Raw genomic sequence first — 19066 nt, 5'->3', positions numbered from 1 at the left:
TGCAGGATAAATTGGAAATGATGAAGAGAAGGGAAGGCACCAGAATTAAGAAGAGTTAGGAAAGATTAATTGTAGAAGATGAGATTTTAGTTGGGACTTACAATGAACTATGGAGGACTACAAGTGAAGAGGAGGGAAAGAATTTCAAATATGGGGGACAGCCAGGAAATGCAAAAGCTAAGACATGGAGTCAGGGAGGGCAGTCAGGAATCTGGTTCGTCTATGACCTTGAATTCTCCATCTCTCTTGCCTTCAGTTTCTTCAGCTGTATAGCATCTGATATATCCTCAGTCATATATGACTTCATTAGTTCACTTATTAACTAACATATCAGATAAAGTGACAAGAAAGGATATATTCCCCCCTTTTTCTCCCCACTTTACTTCTGAACACCTTACTTCTGTTACTACGCAGCAAGTGAAGTAAAGTAAATGTGAAGAATTTTTACATGATCTTGGTTTCATCACCCTTCATAACCTTGACCCTTCCTATCTTTTCAGTCTTCATATATTTTATTTTATCTTTTTAAAATATATATATTTATTTTTAATTTGTAGAATAAAATGAGCATTTTCAAAACACAGTTTAATAAAAATAATTGCACATTAAAATGAAAATTTATCATATGCAACTTGGTATTTGTTTTAAAATATATCACAAAAGTTAGCATGTAAATTTCCTTTTTTCTCCCTTTTTTTTTCTCCCCACTCCTGACCTAGAGATTGTTATCATTAGATACAAATATGTATGTGTGTGTATAGATATAGATATATATGTAAAATCATTCTACATATCTATTTATCAATTTTTTTCTCTGGGTACAGATAGCATGTTCAGACCCTTTGTAGTTAATTTGGGTATTTATAATAGAATGACTAAGTTCCTCAAAGTCATTCTTAAAACAATATCATGGTTACTGTATACAACTTTCTCTTAGTTCTGCTCATTTTGCTTTTCATTATATCATGTAACTCCATCTAAGATTGTCAAGCTCATCATTTTTTATGCTTTGCTCTTTTTCTTATATTCAGCAAACCAATGATATTGGCTTTCTCTTTGTTCCTAACGCAGGATATTTCATTTTCTCATTGAGTATTTCCCATGACTGTCCCCCCTCCCTGGAAAGCTTTTCTTTTTCATTTCCATCTCTTGGCTTCTCTGTCTTCCTTCAAGTCAAATCCTGTCTTCTGTAAGAAGAATTTTCCATTCTCCTTTCCATACCTCCCTGGAGGTATGACATTACCTCCAGTTTGTCCTCCATATACCTTGTTTATATATAAGTGTTTATATGTTGTTTCCTCCATTATATTGTGTTTTTTTATGCCAATATTCTTTTGAAATTTTTTTAAATTTAAATTTTATTTTTAATTTATAGAACAAAACAATTATTTCCATAAAATAATATATATATGTGTGTATATTTAAAAAGGTAATTGATTACACAAGAAAGTACAAATTTGTTAGTTATTACTATTCCTAAGGACATAAACAGGGAATGTTTTTGCTTTTCTCATATTTCTAGGGCTTAACAGAATATCTGAGATATAGTAAATATTTAATAAATTCATGCTGATTTATTGTTGTAGAGGAATATGGGCAGCTAGGAAACATGGATGAAGGGGAACATACAAAGGACATATATGATCAGAGAAACATATCTCTGCTGCTTTCAGGTTGCTAATATTCCCTGCTAATCTACTCTCTACAGTTTGTTACTGATTATTGAATTTTTAAAAAAAATTTCTGTCTATTTCTGTTAGACAAATTCTACTTTTCCCATCTTTTAGTTCTTAGCTGTTCAAAACTATCTTTTGACAAGTGCTCATTTACTAGGGTATGGTGACAAGAAAATTTCTCCTAACCACAATGGACTGAATTCTTTTGGTCTATTGTCAAGGCCATATATTACAAAGACAAAAACCAGTCTGAGCATTCCCATATTAGCTCTGTTATTTGAATTTTCTATGTCTAGTGCTAATTTGAAGTCCATGTTCATAGACAACCACCTGACTTAAGGTTAGAAAATTTTATACAATTTCCTTTCAATCTCTAATGGGATTCTATGATGCCTTCTTCCCGCTCCACTTTGAAACTAATGAACAAATAACTCTATAGGATCTCTGCCTTAAAAGTCTCCATGAGAGCTTGGTTGACACTATTAAACCCAACTTGCTCCAAGAGTCTCTGATTGGCACCCCAATGAGTCTGGTCCACACTCAGGCCTCTATTATATATATCTTCCAGAAATAAGAACAACCTCGGTTTTGTATCATATGCAACTTACATATGGCACTGGTCCACATTCAGGCCTCTATTATATATATCTTCCAGAAATAAGAACAACCTCGGTTTTGTATTTTATTTTGACTATCACAAAAACTCATTATCTTCCTACATCTATAAAATGATGGGGACTCATTGGATGATTCCTATAGGCCCTTTTAATCTATAACAATCTATGATTTTATCTTAGCATATCTTTGTACTTATTTTTGTAAAATGTTTAAAAATTTGTTTATCAGTGTCAAAAAAGCAAATATTTTACTTTATGTTATTTACATATCTAGTGGGATTTTAGCAGGTACATCTGGGTTTAGTTCAAGGTCTCCTTTCTTTAAAAGAGAGTTTCAGTTGAATATGCTTTTTTAAAGCCTGAGAATTGTTAGAACAACAGTGTACTGTGTTTTTTCACTTTTTTCCTCAGGAAAGATGAAACTCCTAAAAATACTACTAGTAGGATATGTAATTGGAAGTTTTCTTTTTAAATTAACATTTATTTTTAACTTATGGAATAGAATAAGCATTTCCATAACAGTATCATAATGAGGGATTTGCACTGGTCCATCCTTATAATTTTCATCGTGCTTGTATCCTTTATATTTAGATGTATGAATCAGAACCACAGCTACGAACTCACTTTTAACAGGATCAATCATATGGTTGTAGAATCTAAGATTTAGAGCCAGAAGGGACTTTAGAGCTCATTGATCCAACTCCCTCCTTTTACAGAAAAAAAGGAGATGAGACCAGACATGTTAAAGGTATTCAATTTTAGGGGCCCCTTCCTAATAAGACTCTGGATCTATTTCATTCTCACTCAAGACTCAGTCCTGGTGGGCCAGACAAATAATGGATACTTAAACATATGAGGGGAGAGAGAGAGAGAGAGAGAGAGAGAGAGAGAGAGAGAGAGAGAGAGAGAGAGAGAGAAGAGAGAGAAAGGCAGAAGCAGAAACAGAAAGACAGAGACTGAGAGACTGAGAGAGGGGAACAGAGTGAGAGGGACAGAGAGAAGAGAGACAGTCAGACAGATGGACCAATAGAGAAAGAAACTCTGGAGTGTAAATGAGCATGGGGGAGAGAGATAATAAAAAGTGGATGCCTTCACCAGATTTCACAAAAGTTCAAAGTAATGTTTGTGGCAGCCCTGTTTGTAGTGGCTAGAAGCTGGAAAATGAAAGGATGTCCATCAATTGGAGAATAGTTGAGTAAATTGTGGTATATGAACGTTATGGAATATTATTGTTCTGTAAGGAACGACCAGCAGGATGAATACAGAGAGGACTGGCGAGACTTACATGAACTGATGCTGAGTGAAATGAGCAGAACCAGGAGATCATTATATACCTCAACAATGATACTGTTTGAGGATGTATTCTGATGGAAGTGGACCTCTTTGATAAAGAGAGCCTTAATTGATCAAAGATGGACAGAAGCAGCTACACCCAGAGAAAGAACACTGGAAATGAATATAAACTGCTTGCATTTATGTTTTTCCTCCCGGGTTATTTATACCTTCTGAATTCAATTCTCCCTGTGCAACAAGAAAACTGTTTGGTTCTGCACACATATATTGTATCTAGGATATGCTGCAACCCATTCAACATGTAAAGGACTCTTGCCATCTGGGGGAAGGGGTGAAGGGAGGGAGGGGAAAAATCGGAACAGAAGTGAATGCAAGGGATAATGCTGTAAAAAATTACCCTGGCATGCTTTCTATCAATAAAAAATTATTAAAAAATTTAAAAAAAAGTTCAAAGTAGGTATATGTAGGAAAGCAATAAATTCTATGTAGGCAGAAGATTCCTTAAATATGTCAATGAGCCAGAGAAGGCTCTAACTATTCTAATTTTATTCATTCGGGTCAGAGTCCTTTTCTTACTGTTGACTAGTGACTGGTATTCCATATGGAGCTTTTTGTCTGTCTCATGATCTTAACAGCTTTTCAGACTTGCTTGGCTCCTGTCTCATATGATCTTAAAAGTATCCTTTCCATCAGTAATAACAACTGACATTTATATAGCGCTTATTATGTGCCAGATACTGAGCTAAACACTTTACAATTATCTCATTTGATCTTTATAAATGCTCTGGGAAATAAGTGCTATTATCCCCATTTTATACATAAGGAAACTGAGAGAAATGGAGGCTAAGTGGTTTGTCAGGGATCACATAATTAGTAAGTTAGGAAATGTTGGAAGTGAATTTGAAATTTGTCCAGTAGGATATGGCTGAAAAAGAAAACACAAACATACACACACACACACACACACACACACACACACACACACACAATTGCCAGTCTGCTCTACAGGAAGCCATAACCTTGGCCCATTCACACTAGTGACATACAAATTAATGGAGAAAAGCACATCCATAGTGCTCTGGTTGTTAGTAAATGTATTAGAAAGCTTTTTAAAAGCAAGAATCAGGTATTCCTGAATAACTAGAGAGATGCTGAATTTTGTGGTAGAAGAGAACTTAGGAAGTGCATGATCCATTTCCAGAAACCAGCTGTCACATATCTCTGGCCCAGCTGAACCAAACCTATAAGTGGAATGAGAGCAGCTTTCCTTTTATTTATTTTTTTTATTATAGCTTTTTATATACAAAACATATACAAGAGTAATTTTTCAACATTGACCCTTGCAAAAACTTCTGTTTCAACTTTTTCCCTCCTTCCCTCCACCCACTCCCTTAGATGGCAGGTAATCCCATACATGTTAAATATGTTAAAGTATATATATATATTAGATACAGTATATGTATACCTATTTTTACAGTTATCTTGTTGCATGAGAAAGATCAGATTTTGAAAGAAGATAAAAATAACCTGGGAAGAACAAAAATGCAAGCAAACAATAACAGAAAGAGTGGAAATGTTATGTCCAGTGTTTTCCATTTTCCAGTGTTCTTTCTCTGGGTGTATCATTACAGATCAATTGGAATTGATTTGGATCCTCTCATTGTTGAAGAGAGCCACGTCCATCAGAATTGATCATCATGTAGTAGTGTTATTGAAGTGTATGATCTTCTGATTCTGCTCATTTCACTTAGCATCAGTTCATGTAGATCTCTCCAAGCCTTTCTGTATTCATCCTGCAGGTCATTTCTTATAGAACAATAATATTCCATAACATTCATATAGCACAATTTATTCATCCATTCTCTAATTGATGGGTATCCCTTCAATTTCCAGTTTCTAGCCAACACAAATAGGGTTGCCACAAACATTTTTGCCACACAGGTCCCTTTCCCTTCTTTAGTATTTCTTTGGGATACATGCCCACTAGAAACACTGCTGGATCAAAGGGTATGCACAGTTTGATAACTTTTGGGGCATAATTCCAGATTGCTCTCCAGAATGGTTGGATTCGTTCACAACTCCACCAACAATGCATCAATGTCCCAGTTTTCCCACATCCCCTCCAACATTTATCATTATCTTTTCCATCATCCTAGCCAATCTGAGAGGTATATAGTGGCATCACAGAGTTGTCTTAATTTGCATTTCTCTGATGAATAATGACTTAGAGCATCTTTTCATATGACTAGAAATAGTTTCAATTTCTTCATCCGAAAATTGTGTTCATATCCTTTGACCATTTATCAATTGGAGAATCAACCTTCCTTTTCTTGTGGCAGTCTACTTCTGCTATAATTAAAGCAAACCTCTAACTAGGCTCCTATGTCAAGTAAAACCTTTTCTTGCTTCCCTATATTATCTGCAAGAGGTTATGTGGAGCTGCCCTGGGGGCCCCAGGGTCTACTGCTGATAAGGAGGGTGTCCCTTAAAAAGAGCCAGCTCTGTTTTCCAAATTTGAGCTGAAAGAATTCAAATGGAATTGGATCAGTCTTATGAATAAAATGATTCAAAAAGTGATATGAGTTATCTGTCATTAGTAGATTTAATAATCTTAGCTTTCTTCCTCCCTTCCTCCCTCCCTCTTTCTCCCTCTTTCTCTACCTCCTTCCCTCCCTTCTTTCCTCCTCTTCCTCTTTCTCCCCCTCCTTATCTTCCTCCTTTTTTTCCTTCTCCTCCTCCTCCTCCTTCTCCTCTTCTTTCTTGTTCTTCTTCTTCTTCTTCTTGTTCTTCTTCTTCTTGTTCTTCTTCTTGTTCTTCTTCTTGTTCTTCTTCTTGTTCTTCTTCTTCTTGTTCTTCTTCTTGTTCTTCTTCTTCTTGTTCTTGTTCTTGTTCTTGTTCTTGTTCTTCTTCTTCTTCTTCTTGTTCTTCTTCTTCTTCTTCTTGTTCTTCTTCTTGTTCTTCTTCTTCTTGTTCTTGTTCTTGTTCTTCTTCTTCTTCTTCTTGTTCTTGTTCTTGTTCTTGTTCTTCTTCTTCTTCTTCTTCTTCTTGTTCTTCTTGTTCTTGTTCTTCTTCTTCTCTCTCTCTCAAGTATTTTCAAAAATGAATATTTTTTGCCTTTTCAGTCTCTTCCAGCTAAGTATTAAAATGAATAGAGTGCTGGAATCAGGAAGGTCTGAGTACACAAATCATTTCGTACACACATACTAGATGTAGGCCCTTGAATAAGCCTTATAATTCCGCTCAGTTTCAGTTTCCTTATCTGTAAAATGGGATAAAAATTGCAACTACCTCAGTTCAAATCTTTCCTCAGATACTAACAGTGCAAACCCCTTTACCTCTCTCAACCTGTTTCCTCATCTGTATAATAGAGATTACAATAGCTAGCATCTGTTTCATAAGTAAGATGTTTGCAAGGATAAAATGTTAAAACATATACAAAGTCTTACTCTTAAAACACCATAGTGATCTATCATTATGAAGTTCTTTATTTTTATTTAATAAACAAACTAAAGAAAATAAAACACTAAATGTTGAAAACAACAACTAAAATTTACTTGAAAAATAAAAAGTTTGCAAAGGACTCAGTTTTCTTTTGAGAATTAAAAGAAGTTTATATTAAATATATCAAGGTCGCAACAAGACAGATAAAGGGCTGCTCTTTATCTAAATCTTCCCTTTACTACTAAATGTCAAACAACTTTACAGCCTTATCTTCTTGACTAAAATCTTTTTATAGCTGGGCTTTGCTTCAAATCCCACATCTTACTAGGAAGACCTCACACTGGACTGGTGGTGAGAGATGTCTCCTTTAATGAAAATTGACAATTTCAACTTTTTTTTGGTCAGTAATCAAAAGTGAAAATAACATTAGGTTTATTTTTAATTTGGTTATTTGCAGCATCTTGGAATTTCTAGACAGGAGGGTAGGGAAGAAAGGAAGAGGAGGGCAAATCTGACATCCCTCTTACCCCTCCAGGAACTGAGCTCTACAAATATGGGTATGATAGGAGCAACCTGAGCAGCACCAGCTTCTGGGAGAGGTCTTGGTAGGACTAGGTTCTGCAGGGCAACTGAGAGTCACTGTTTTCTTTGCTCTAGAACTTTTCCAGAGTGGAAAGCTGAAGACAGAAGCAATTATAGGGGTGTACCTTAAGCAACTTGGGGCTCCTAGAGACTGAATATGAAGTGGACTCTGAATCTTAAGAGAGAAGGCAACTGGTATAGAGGTGTGTGCCCAGTCACCCACACAGACTTTATATGTGCCTAGTCTTCCTTATATCACCTCCTTCTTCAAATCTTTCCTGATTCTCTCAGATGAAAGTGAATACTCCCCTTTCAAATTTTCTTCTACTACTTTGGGTCTCTTTATTGTCCCAATCATATTCTACATTGGATCATGTACTTGTTGAATCTTTTGAGGGTAGGGACCATATTATTTTTCATTTTTGTATGCTTTGGGGATCTTTAAATGTTTAGAGCTTAACATGGTATCTTCTAAAAAATACTGTCTTTTTTTTCCTTCAAGGACATATAAAACAATTAGCATGGTATCTTGAATAAATGTTAGATTGAAGTGAATTCTTCATATATGTTCTGTGATTTGAGACTGTGATTCCCCGCAAATGGTCTCCTACCAATCTCCTAAAACCTAATCCTTTCCTAAGAGACTTGAAATCCCCCCTCTCTATTAAAGTTTTCCTTTGGGTTATACAATTAAAAAATAGGCCATTTTTCCCTTCAAAAGAAGGCAATTAAAATGTTATCTGAATTCAAGTAACAGTTATTTTATAAAATTATTTAATGAACAAGATTACTTCATCAAATAAGCTGAAGATTCCTTTGGAAAGTCTGGTAGTCCTAAATAGATAAATTATTCTGAGAGTTCTTTTCAGGTGAATGAGAAAAAGCAAGGATAAAAACCCTTTCCTTTCTAGCTGCCTCCATAGGAGATTGTGCTCTGGGGAGGACCTCTCCTTGAGGGCCACTTGAGCTTGGATGTTCGAGGGGCAGCTCCAGAAAATGTTGAGTATAGAAAGGATTCATGGAGTCAATGAAAGGGAGGACTCTAAAATCAAGGAGCAATTGGCCAATGACAAACTTTACCATTGTTATATATTTTTTCCTATTACCAATTCTCTTTAGCACCCTGTTTTTTTTTTTTTCTTCCAGAAAGGAGCATATTTATAACAACCCAGTAAATTAATAATCATGAAGATATTCACTAGGTAATTTTTGATGCTAGTCTTTGTTTACTGTGGCAATGCTTAAAACTGTATATTTTCTTTTCCTTTTTGTTCTCTTCATAAAGAATTAAGAAAAGACAGCTGGGTGAGGTGAAAGGAAGCCTTTCCTATTCTGACACACATTGATCACAAGTAAGTTACCTAACATATCTGTGACTCAAAAAATTCTCTAATTCTATAAGTTGCACTAGAAGCCTATAAAGTTACAATTATAGACATTTTTGGAAAAAAAATGTATTTTTTGAAAAAAAGTATTGAAAAGCTCAGTGAAGTTGTGCCCTTGTCTACAATTTTAGCCCTAGCAAAGATTTATAAATCCATCAAGATGGATTAAAAAAAAAGTCTATTATTTTGTTTTAAAAATAAAAATTTCTATTTATTAATCTGATTTGCTAAAAATTCACTTAGAAAATTTGCTGAAAATTCACACCCACACAGACTTTATATGTGCCTAATCTTCCTTATATCACCTCCTTCTTCAAAGGAATATGTGTGTGTGTGTGTGTTTTGTGTGTGTGTGTGTGTGTGTGTAAAGAAATCTATCAATCCTATTTTTGCAATATTTTTCTTTATGATCTAAAATTACTGCAAGCAAAAATACTGATGGAATAAATATTGTGTCTGTCTGTAAGAAGAATAAAGTTCATTAAATTTTAACCAAGATTTAAAACTGACTTTAAAAAACATTTCTTTTATAATATTCCAGAGTTAAGGGAAAGTATAGATAAAATATATAATATTTTTATGATGTCTTGCATGTATGTGTGCACACACACTTTTTTTTTCACATTACTGTTCTGCTAGAACAAACCTCTGGTAGAGGACTGAGCAATGCGTCTCTGATATCTCAGTTACAAAAGTTTTAAGAAAATTCATGTTATCTCTGTCCCTGTTGTCTTCTTTTGCTGTTGAGCTCCTGGTTAAGGCTGATAAAGATGGGGAGTGAGCATGCCCCCAAAACAATTTTGAAGGAATAGAAAAAGATGATGGTTGTAACCTGCTTTACAGGGATGTAGTAATATCAGGTTTAGATTAGGCAGCTGAATTGACTTTTAAATTTATTTTCCAATGTATTATTCTAAATAAATTTCTTGTGCTCTTGAACATTAAACTGGGAATCAGAAATCTCCTTTGTTTCATTTGGTTGCTTAATATTTCTGTTTCTTGGGTCCTTCAGCTCAAATTCCTATCATGTTTTGGGATAAAGTTCACTTCAAATAAATTTGATCATGGACTTAGTATTCTGTGAAACTGTAAGATGAAGATTCATTGGAAAGTAGCAATGGTTGGGGCAACAAGAAATTTTCCTTTGAGACTAGAGTTTCAGTTTTCAATTGAATTATCATGAGGATATCAATTGACTGCTCATGACTCAGTTTCTACTCTTATAAAGTGGGAACAAAAAAAATCAGCCTGTGGCTTTCTCCCTACCTCAAGGGAATAACCTTAAAACCTTAATAATTTAAGACTGCATTAAGGCTTTTGGAACATCTGGTATAACAACAAAAATAATATAATCATAAAACATAAATTTAAAAGTGGATCATAATGTAATCTTACCCCCCCCATCCCAAAGGGGAATACAAAGGGTCATACATGACTGAAATGACTAAACAACTCAACAGTAGAGGATCATCATAATTTAATTAGGTGATAAAGTAGATAGAGTAACTAGATTCAGTCTCTGTGCTGGGCTTTAGGAGGTACAAACCCCAAACTGAGATAGATTTGTCTTCAAGGAGTTTACATTCTAATAAAGGGATGTAATATTTATAGAAGAATGATGCTGGAGGAAGGGAGATGTGGTCTGAGTTGTCACCTGGATGGTGAGTGGAGCCATAGGGCAGTCTACTATCACCTTTCCTGGTAATGAAGGTAGCATTGATTTGATGATTTTCCCAGAGCAAGAGAAAGAAGCAGAGAAATGGGTATGGGTGTTGGGAGAAGGTAAGAGTCCACAGCAGAGTGCTGTGGCAGGGTAGGTGGCAGAATGCCTAGATAAATACTGGTTTCTTCTTGGTAAGATAGGATGTGATGCATGCTTTTGCGGTCAGCTAGAGTCAGTTGAATGAACCTGGATTCACTGACTTACCAATCAGAATAGATCAACTCTAGGGGTGCAGCAAATCTGAATGGATGAACACCTCATAATGAAAGAACATGCAGTTTTGGAATTCTGTGCTATAACAAGTAGGGAGAAGTGGGGAAATGGTAGAGCAGATGACAAAATGTAATGTGAGACAGTAAGTGATTTGTACATGTAATTAAAAAGTAGCAAAAAAAGTGTTGAAATTCTTGCCTTCACCATTAACAAAATATTTATCAAATACTTACTATTTATAATAGACCTTAGTAGTAAATGGGACATAAGACCCTGAATGTGGAAAGATACAGTGTATATATCTCTTTTAATAGGGAATTTACAATCTAGTTATAAGAAAAGAGTTGCAGGAATAAGAAGGAAACAAAATAGCAGGTGCCCCATACTAGATGAGAGGTAAGATAATAAGTATTATAAGACTTCTGTTTGGTATGCAAAGCCTTTCATAACCTTTTACCTTTCCTGTCTTCTTGTGTTTTGTTCCCTTCCATGTTCTCTGTGATTTAGTGATGCTGACTTCCATGTTTCTCATACACAAGATAATCCTTGTCTTTACTCCCTGTAATTTTACTGACTACCTCCTTAATGGAAATTCTCTCCCTCATCACCAGCTGCTTTCCCTGACTTCCTTCACATACCACCTAGAAATCCAACTTGTATAGGAAGCCTTTCTAAATCCCCTTAAGATTAGTCCTTTCCCTGGAAAATGAATGGATGCCCATCAATTGGAGAATGGTTGGGTAAATTGTGGTATATGAATATTATGGAACATTATTGTTCTGTAAGAAATGACCAGCAGGATGAAGACAGAGAGGACTGGCAAGACTTACATGAACTGATGCTAAGTGAAATGAGCAGAACCAGGAGATCATTACATACTTCAACAACGATACTATATGAGGATGTATTCTGATGGAAGTGGATTTCTTCAACAAAGAGAAGATCTAACTCAGTTCCAGTTGATCAATGATGGACAGAAGCAGCTACACCTAAAAAAAAGAACATTGGGAAATGAATATAAACTGTTTGCATTTTAGTTTTTCTTCCCGAGTTATTTCTACCTTCTGAATCCAATTCTCCCTGTGCAACAAGAAAACTGTTCGGTTCTGCACACATATATTGTATCTATACTGTGATATATTTAACAAGTATAGGACTGCTTGCCATCTGAGGGAGGGGGTCGAGGGAGGGAGGGAAAAAATCGGAACAGAAATGAGTGCAAGGGATAATGTTGTAAAAAATTACCCTGGCATGGGTTCTGTCAATAAAAAGTTATTTAAAAAAAGATTAGTCCCTTCCCTCTGTTTTTTGTATGTATGTATATCTTGTTTGGTACTAAGTTCTTTGCCATTCTGTTTTCCTCATTAGACTTGGGGTTTCTTGAAAGCAGGGATTTTTCTTTTGGTCTTTCTTTTAATCTCCCACACTTATCACAGTGCCTGGCACATAATAGGCACTTAAAAATACTTATTTTTAATCTTTCTTGATATATTCTTTATTTTATTTTTTAATAGCTTTTTATTTATAGGATATATGCATGGGTAATTTTTCAGCATTGACAACTGCAAGACCTTTTGTTCCAACTTTTCCCCTCCTTCTCCCTACCCCTACTCCCAGATGGCAGGTTGACCATTACATGTTAAATATGTTGAAGTATAAGCTAAATACAATATATCTATACATGTCCAAACAATTATTTTGCTGTACAAAAAGAATCGGACTTTGAAATAGAGTACAATTAGCCTATAAAGGAAATCAAAAGTGCAGGTGGACAAAAATAGAGAGTTTGGGAATTTTATGTAGTGGTTCATAGTCATCTCCCAGAGTTCTTTCGCTGGGTGTAGCTGATTCAGTTCATTACTGCTCCATTGGAACTGATTTGGTTCATCTCATTGTTGAAGAGGGCCACATCTATCAGAATTGATCATTACATAGTAGTCTTGTTGAAATATAAAATGATCTTCTGGTCCTGCCCATTTCGCTCAGCATCAGTTCATTTAAGTCTCTCCAGGCTTTTCTGAAGTCATCCTGCTGGTCATTTCTTACAGAACAATAATATTCCATAATATTCTTATACCACAATTTATTCAGCCATTCTCCAATTGATGGGCGTCCACTCAGTTTCCAGTTTCTGGCCCCTACAAAGAGGGCTGCTACAAACATTCTTGCACATACAGGTCCTTTTCCCTTCTTTAGTATTTCTTTGGGATATAAGCCCAATAGAAACACTGCTGGATCAAAGGGTATACACAGTTTGATAACTTTTTGAGCATAGTTCCAAATTGCTCTCCAGAATAGCTGTATATATTCACAATTCCACCAACAATGTATCAGTGTCCCAGTTTTCCCACATCCCTTCCAACATTCCGCATTATCTTTCCTGTCATTCTAGCCAATCTGACAGGTATGTAGTGGTATCTCAGAGTTGTCTTAATTTGCATTTCTATGATTAATAATGACTTGGAGCATCTTTTCATAGGCCTAGAAATAGTTTCAATTTCTTCATCTGAGAATTGTCTGTTCCTATCCTTTGACCATTTATCAATTGGAGAATGGCTTGATTTCTTATAAATTAGAGTCAATTCTCTATATATTTTGGAAATGAGCCCTTTATCAGAACTTTTGACTGTAAAAATGTTTTTTTCTTTTTTGCTTCCCTTCTAATCTTGTCTGCATTAGTTTTATTTGTATAAAAACTTTTCAATTTCATATAATCAAAATTTTCTATTTTGTGATAAATAATGATCTCTAGTTCTTCTTTGGTGATAAATTCCTTCCTCTTCCACAGGTCTGAGAGGTAAACTATTCTATGTTCTTCCAATTTATTTATAATCTCATTCTTTATACCTAGGTCATAAATCCATTTTGATCTTATCTTGGTGTATGGTGTTAAGTGCGGGTCAATGCCTAGTTTTTGCCATCTAATTTCCAATTTTCCCAGCAGTTTTTGTCAAACAGTGAATTCTTGTCCCCAAAGCTAAGTTCTTTGGGTTTGTCAAACACTAGACTATTATAGTTATTGAACCTAACCTATTCCACTTTCAACTAGTCTATTTCTTAGCCAATACCAAATGGTTTTGGTAACACTGCTTTATAATATAATCTTAGATCTGGTACATCAAGGCCACCTTCATTTGATTTTTTTTTTTTTTCATTAATTCCCTTGAAATTGTTGACCTTTTGTTTTTCCATATGAACTTTGTTGTTATTTTTTCTAGGTCATTAAAATAGTTTTTTGGGAATCTGGTATAGTGCTAAATAAATAGATTAATTTAGGTAATATTGTCATCTTTCTTATATTTGCTTGCCCTATCTAAGAGCATTTAATATTTTTCCAATTGGTCAGATCTGACTTTATTTGTGTAGAAAGAGTTTTGTAGTTTTGCTCATATAGTTTCTGATTTTCCCTTGGCAGATAGATTCCTAAATATTTTATACTATCAGTAGTTACTTTAAATGGAATTTCTCTTTCTAACTCGGCTGTTGGATTTTGTTAGTGATATATAATAATGCTGATGATGCTGATGACTTATGTGGGTTCATTTTGTATCCTGCAACTTTACTAAAGGTGTGGATTATTTCTAATAGCTTTTTAGTAGAATCTCTGGGGTTTTACTAAGTATACCATCATATCATCAGCAAAGAGTGATACTTTGGTTTCCTCATTACCTACTCTAATTCCTTTAATCTCTTTCTCGACTCTTATTGCCAAAGCTAGCATTTCTAATACAATATTGAATAGTAAAGGTGATAGTGGGCAACCTTGTTTCACTCCTGATCTTATTGGGAATGATTGCAGTTTATCCCCATTGTATATAATGCTTACCGATGGTTTTAAATAGATGCTACTGATTATTTTAAGGAAAAGTTCATTTATTCTTATACTCTCAAGTGTTTTTAATAGGAATGGATGTTGGATTTTATCAAATGCTTTTTTTGCATCTATTGAGATGATCATATGGCTTTTGTTAATTTGGTTATTAATATGGTCAATTATACTAATAGTTTTCCTAATATTGAACCAGCCCTGAATTCCTGGTGTAAATTCTTCTTGATCATGGTGTATTATCCTGGGGATGATTTTCTGTAGTTTTTTTTGCTAATATCTTATTTACAATTTTAGCATCAATACTCATTAGGGAGATTGGTCTTTAATTTTTTTTCTCTGTTTTCAACCTACCTGGTTTAGGTATCAGTACCATGTCTGTGTCATAAAAGGAATTTGGTAGGACTCCTTCCCCTATTTTTTCAAATAGTTTATATAGCACTGGGGCTCAATTGTTCTTTAAATGTTTGGTAGAATTCATATGTAAATTCATCTAGTCCTGGGAATTTTTTCTTAGGGAATTAATTAATAGCATGTCCTATTTCTTTTTCTGAAATGGGTCTATTTAAGCAATTTACTTCCTCCTCTGTTAATCTGGGAAGCCTATATTTTTGGAAGTAGTCATCCATTTCACTTAGGTTATCAAATTTATTGACATAAAGTTGGGCAAAGTAACTCCTTATTATTGTTCTAATTTCCTCTTCATTGGTGGAAAGTTCTCCCTTTTTTATTTTTAAGACTAACAATTTGATTTTCCTCTTTCCTTTTTCTAATCAGATTTACCAAAGGTTTATCTATTTTATTAGTTTTTTAATAAAACCAACTCCTAGTTTTAATTATTGAACTAATAAAGAATTATTTTCTTTTTCCAATTCACAAATCCTACTTTCCTGGGATTTCTTTACCTTTTCCAATTCACAAATTCTGTTTCCCTGCACTTCTTGGGAGATCTTTACCTTTTCTAATTCACGTTTCAGGAAGTTGTTACTCTCTTGCATAGCTTCTCTTTCCTTTCCATATTTTTCTTCTAGCTCTCTTTTAAGATTTTTAATAGTCTCTTCTAGGAGAAATTTGTGTGATGGGAACCAGGTTATATTCCTCTTTGTGGTTTTGTCTGAAGACTGTTTGCTATTAGTTTCCTTAGGGTTGAAAACCTTCTCTCCTTCCATATAGAAACTATCAATTGACCTTTTGATTTTTTTACTCATTTTTTTTTTTTAAGCCTGTGGGTCTGCCTTCAGGGCAAGGAAGTTACCAACTTCCTCTGCAGAGCAGGGATAGAGCTGTCCTGCAAAGAGGCTGCAAAGAGCGGCGAGGTATGGGAGTGCTCTGGGGAAAAGTTCCCCACCAGAAGTGACTCAGACTTAAGATATCACAGAGCCGAGCTGCCAAGTGCCCAGTGAAGAATCCTGCTGTGCAGATTAGTGACTGCCTTGGGGCTAGAGGCTGAGCAGTGAAAATGTCATCACCCCAAGCCAAAGCCCGCTGTGGGGCTGTCGATATTAGCAGTTGACCAGTGACTAGTCCTGCTCAGACTGGAAGTGTCTCTCCTCAGGGAAGCACAGTAATGCTGCAGAAGTTCTATTGCTCCAGGCCGAGCCCCCCACTGTGTAGATTAGAGGCTGCCCTCGGCTGTGTCTCCTGCTATGCAGATTTGTGACTGCCCCTGCCCGTGCTGCAATATGCCACTGCACAGCTGTGCTGTGGTTTGTGCTGAGTCCAGTTTTGGGTGGGTATAGCTAGGTTCTAGCGTTTTTAAGAGTATCTACTACCTTTGGTTTTAATTTCTCTGTTGGTCTGCTTTGTAATCAAGGTAGAGAAGTCAGCCTATGGCAGAGTCATCTCTATAACTTTTCTAATCACAGAGGCCACCCCTGCCCCTGACCTTAGTTTTTGGTTCTATCCCTGTTTGCATTGATCTGCTCCCCGCCGCTCAGGACAAACCTTTTCTGGTGATCTTCCAGATTATCTTCAGTTGGTAAATTGTTGTACTTCTAATCTTCATGAGTTTTACCAGTCAAGCACTATTTTTGAGGATGAATTTAATAATTGGTCATGAGGGTATGAGAGGAGCTTAGAAAATCACATGTGCCTTTTCCGCCATCTTGGCTCTGCCAAAAAAAAAAAAAATACTTATTGAAGTCATTATTCTATTTCATATTATATAAGAAGCTATTTCCAATAGCTTATTTCCTCTACTAGATTGTAACTTATCTTAGAGTAGGAACTTTTCTTCACTTATCTCCATAGTTGCTTAGTAATTATTGCTTGAATGAATGAGTTATCATGAAGAGTTGGAGTGCTCTAGGCAGGTCTACTTCACGATATAGGCCTAGAGCTAGGCCTTAGAGGAAGAACTTTGGCAAATAAAGAAGACAGGGAGAACATTTGAGACTTGAAAAAAGGAAAAAAAAAAGGAATGGATATGGGAAATACATGTGACAAATATAGGTGAAAGTAGGGATGGGTTGTAAGTTCATATAGAAGAACAGTAGGACAGGAAACTGGAAAGTTCATATGATGCTTCAGACTTTGGTAGATGCTGAGGCATTTGGACTTTATCCAACAGGCAGTGAAGAACCACCAAAAGTATTAAAGCAGAATGATAATGTAAATTAAAAAAAATTAATGCTGGCAGCAATTTCTAACATGATTTGGAATGGGAAGAGACAAAGAATTTAGCTGACTTTAATTTCTGAGCTTCAGAATGACCCTGTGAGGAAGGTGCTGTTACTATTTCAGTTTTACATTTGGGTAGACTAAGGTTCACAAGTGAAGTGACACAGGTACATAGCTCTAAGTATCTGATGCAAGTTTTGAATTAAGATCATTCTTACTCAGTCAAAGCTCTCAAATATATACATATATGTAATACAATATATAAATATACTTATATGTGTTGATATATATTACATGTATAGTACATGCATACTTACATGTATAATGCATATACATGTTTATTAGAGTTCAAATGTTGGAGTTTGTTCTTCTCAGAGCACAGCCGGTTTAGAGGCTTAGAGCCCTTCGGATGTCTCCAAATCCAAAGGTTCTGTCCTTCAGCCTCTGCCTCTGCTTTCTTCTGCCTCCAACAGAGATGGAAGATCTCTCTTATCTCCTTCTGGGGAGCCCAGCCACCAACTTGCCGCGGAGAGAGGGCTTCTGGCGTAGCTCTACTGAAGTCCGTCAAAAGTGTTCTCTGCACCAGAGTCGTTCCTCTCGAGTCTAGCGCGATCAGCCAGCCAAGAGGAAAAAATGTATTCTGGAATGGCTGTCTCGCCTTATATGTGAACCTTCTGAGAGAATGGGATTATGGGTTTTCTCCCATAGTGCTCTCTGGCCCAAAGAGCTTTAAGGTGTGGACTCCCTTGAGTAAAGGTGGGAACACAAGCCTTGTCTTGATTGGTTCTACTTAGTACCTTGTTTCAGGTTCTGGCCAAAACAACTTCTTGTAAGATTAGATCAACTCTAATTACTTAGCAGTTAGTAAGGATTCCAACATCTCCCCCTTTCTTTTGTTTTAAAACATAGGGGGTTTCTGAGGGGGTACACATAAATCCATCAATATGGGCCAGAACTTTGTAACAGATATACATGGTATACATAAATCCATCAATATGGGAGGCATTATACATAATTTACATGAGCACATAGCAATATAACACAGGCTAGTAGTAATGTAACAAATAACAAGAATCAATCTGAAAATTTACACATGTCCATAAGTCCTAGAAACAGTCCAATAGGATTCCATTGTCCATTAGTTCATGTGCCAGGAATCTAATAATTCTTGTGAGCACAATCAGCAACAGAACCACCCGATATTTCTTGGGTCTTCTCCTTTGTTTCAAGGGTCTGCTCCATCTTTCTGCGATGGACAAGGTGAATGCGGCTCGTAGGCACCCATATGATTCCTTCTCCACCTGTAGAGATGCAAGCAAATCCTCTCCCCCAAGCAGTTAGCCTATCTGGTCCCTTCCATTCACCACTTTCTGGGTCTCTCCACATCACCTGGCGATTATCTAAGGATAGTGGAGCTGCTCGCACTGGACACTGCTCTTCTGGTGGGTTATAAACCTGTCTGCTGGAGCCAGTGCATCTTTATCAAAGATTAAAAAATTAATGGTATAGAGAACTAAATTTAGAAGTTCTCTAGGGTTACCCGTGGCTCCCCCTTTCTTTTGTTTTTGGAGGAGTGTCTTAATGTCTCTGTTTCTTCTTTCTACTATTGCTTGACCTTGAGGATTAAAGGGTATGCCAGTAGTGTGTAGAATCTTATACTGTGCACAAAAGTGTTCAAAATGTTTGGAGGT

This window comes from Antechinus flavipes, chromosome 6, assembly GCF_016432865.1.
Source record: "Antechinus flavipes isolate AdamAnt ecotype Samford, QLD, Australia chromosome 6, AdamAnt_v2, whole genome shotgun sequence".
In the NCBI taxonomy this organism is placed as follows: Eukaryota; Metazoa; Chordata; class Mammalia; order Dasyuromorphia; family Dasyuridae; genus Antechinus; species Antechinus flavipes.
Note: the sequence above shows the minus strand (reverse complement) of the source record.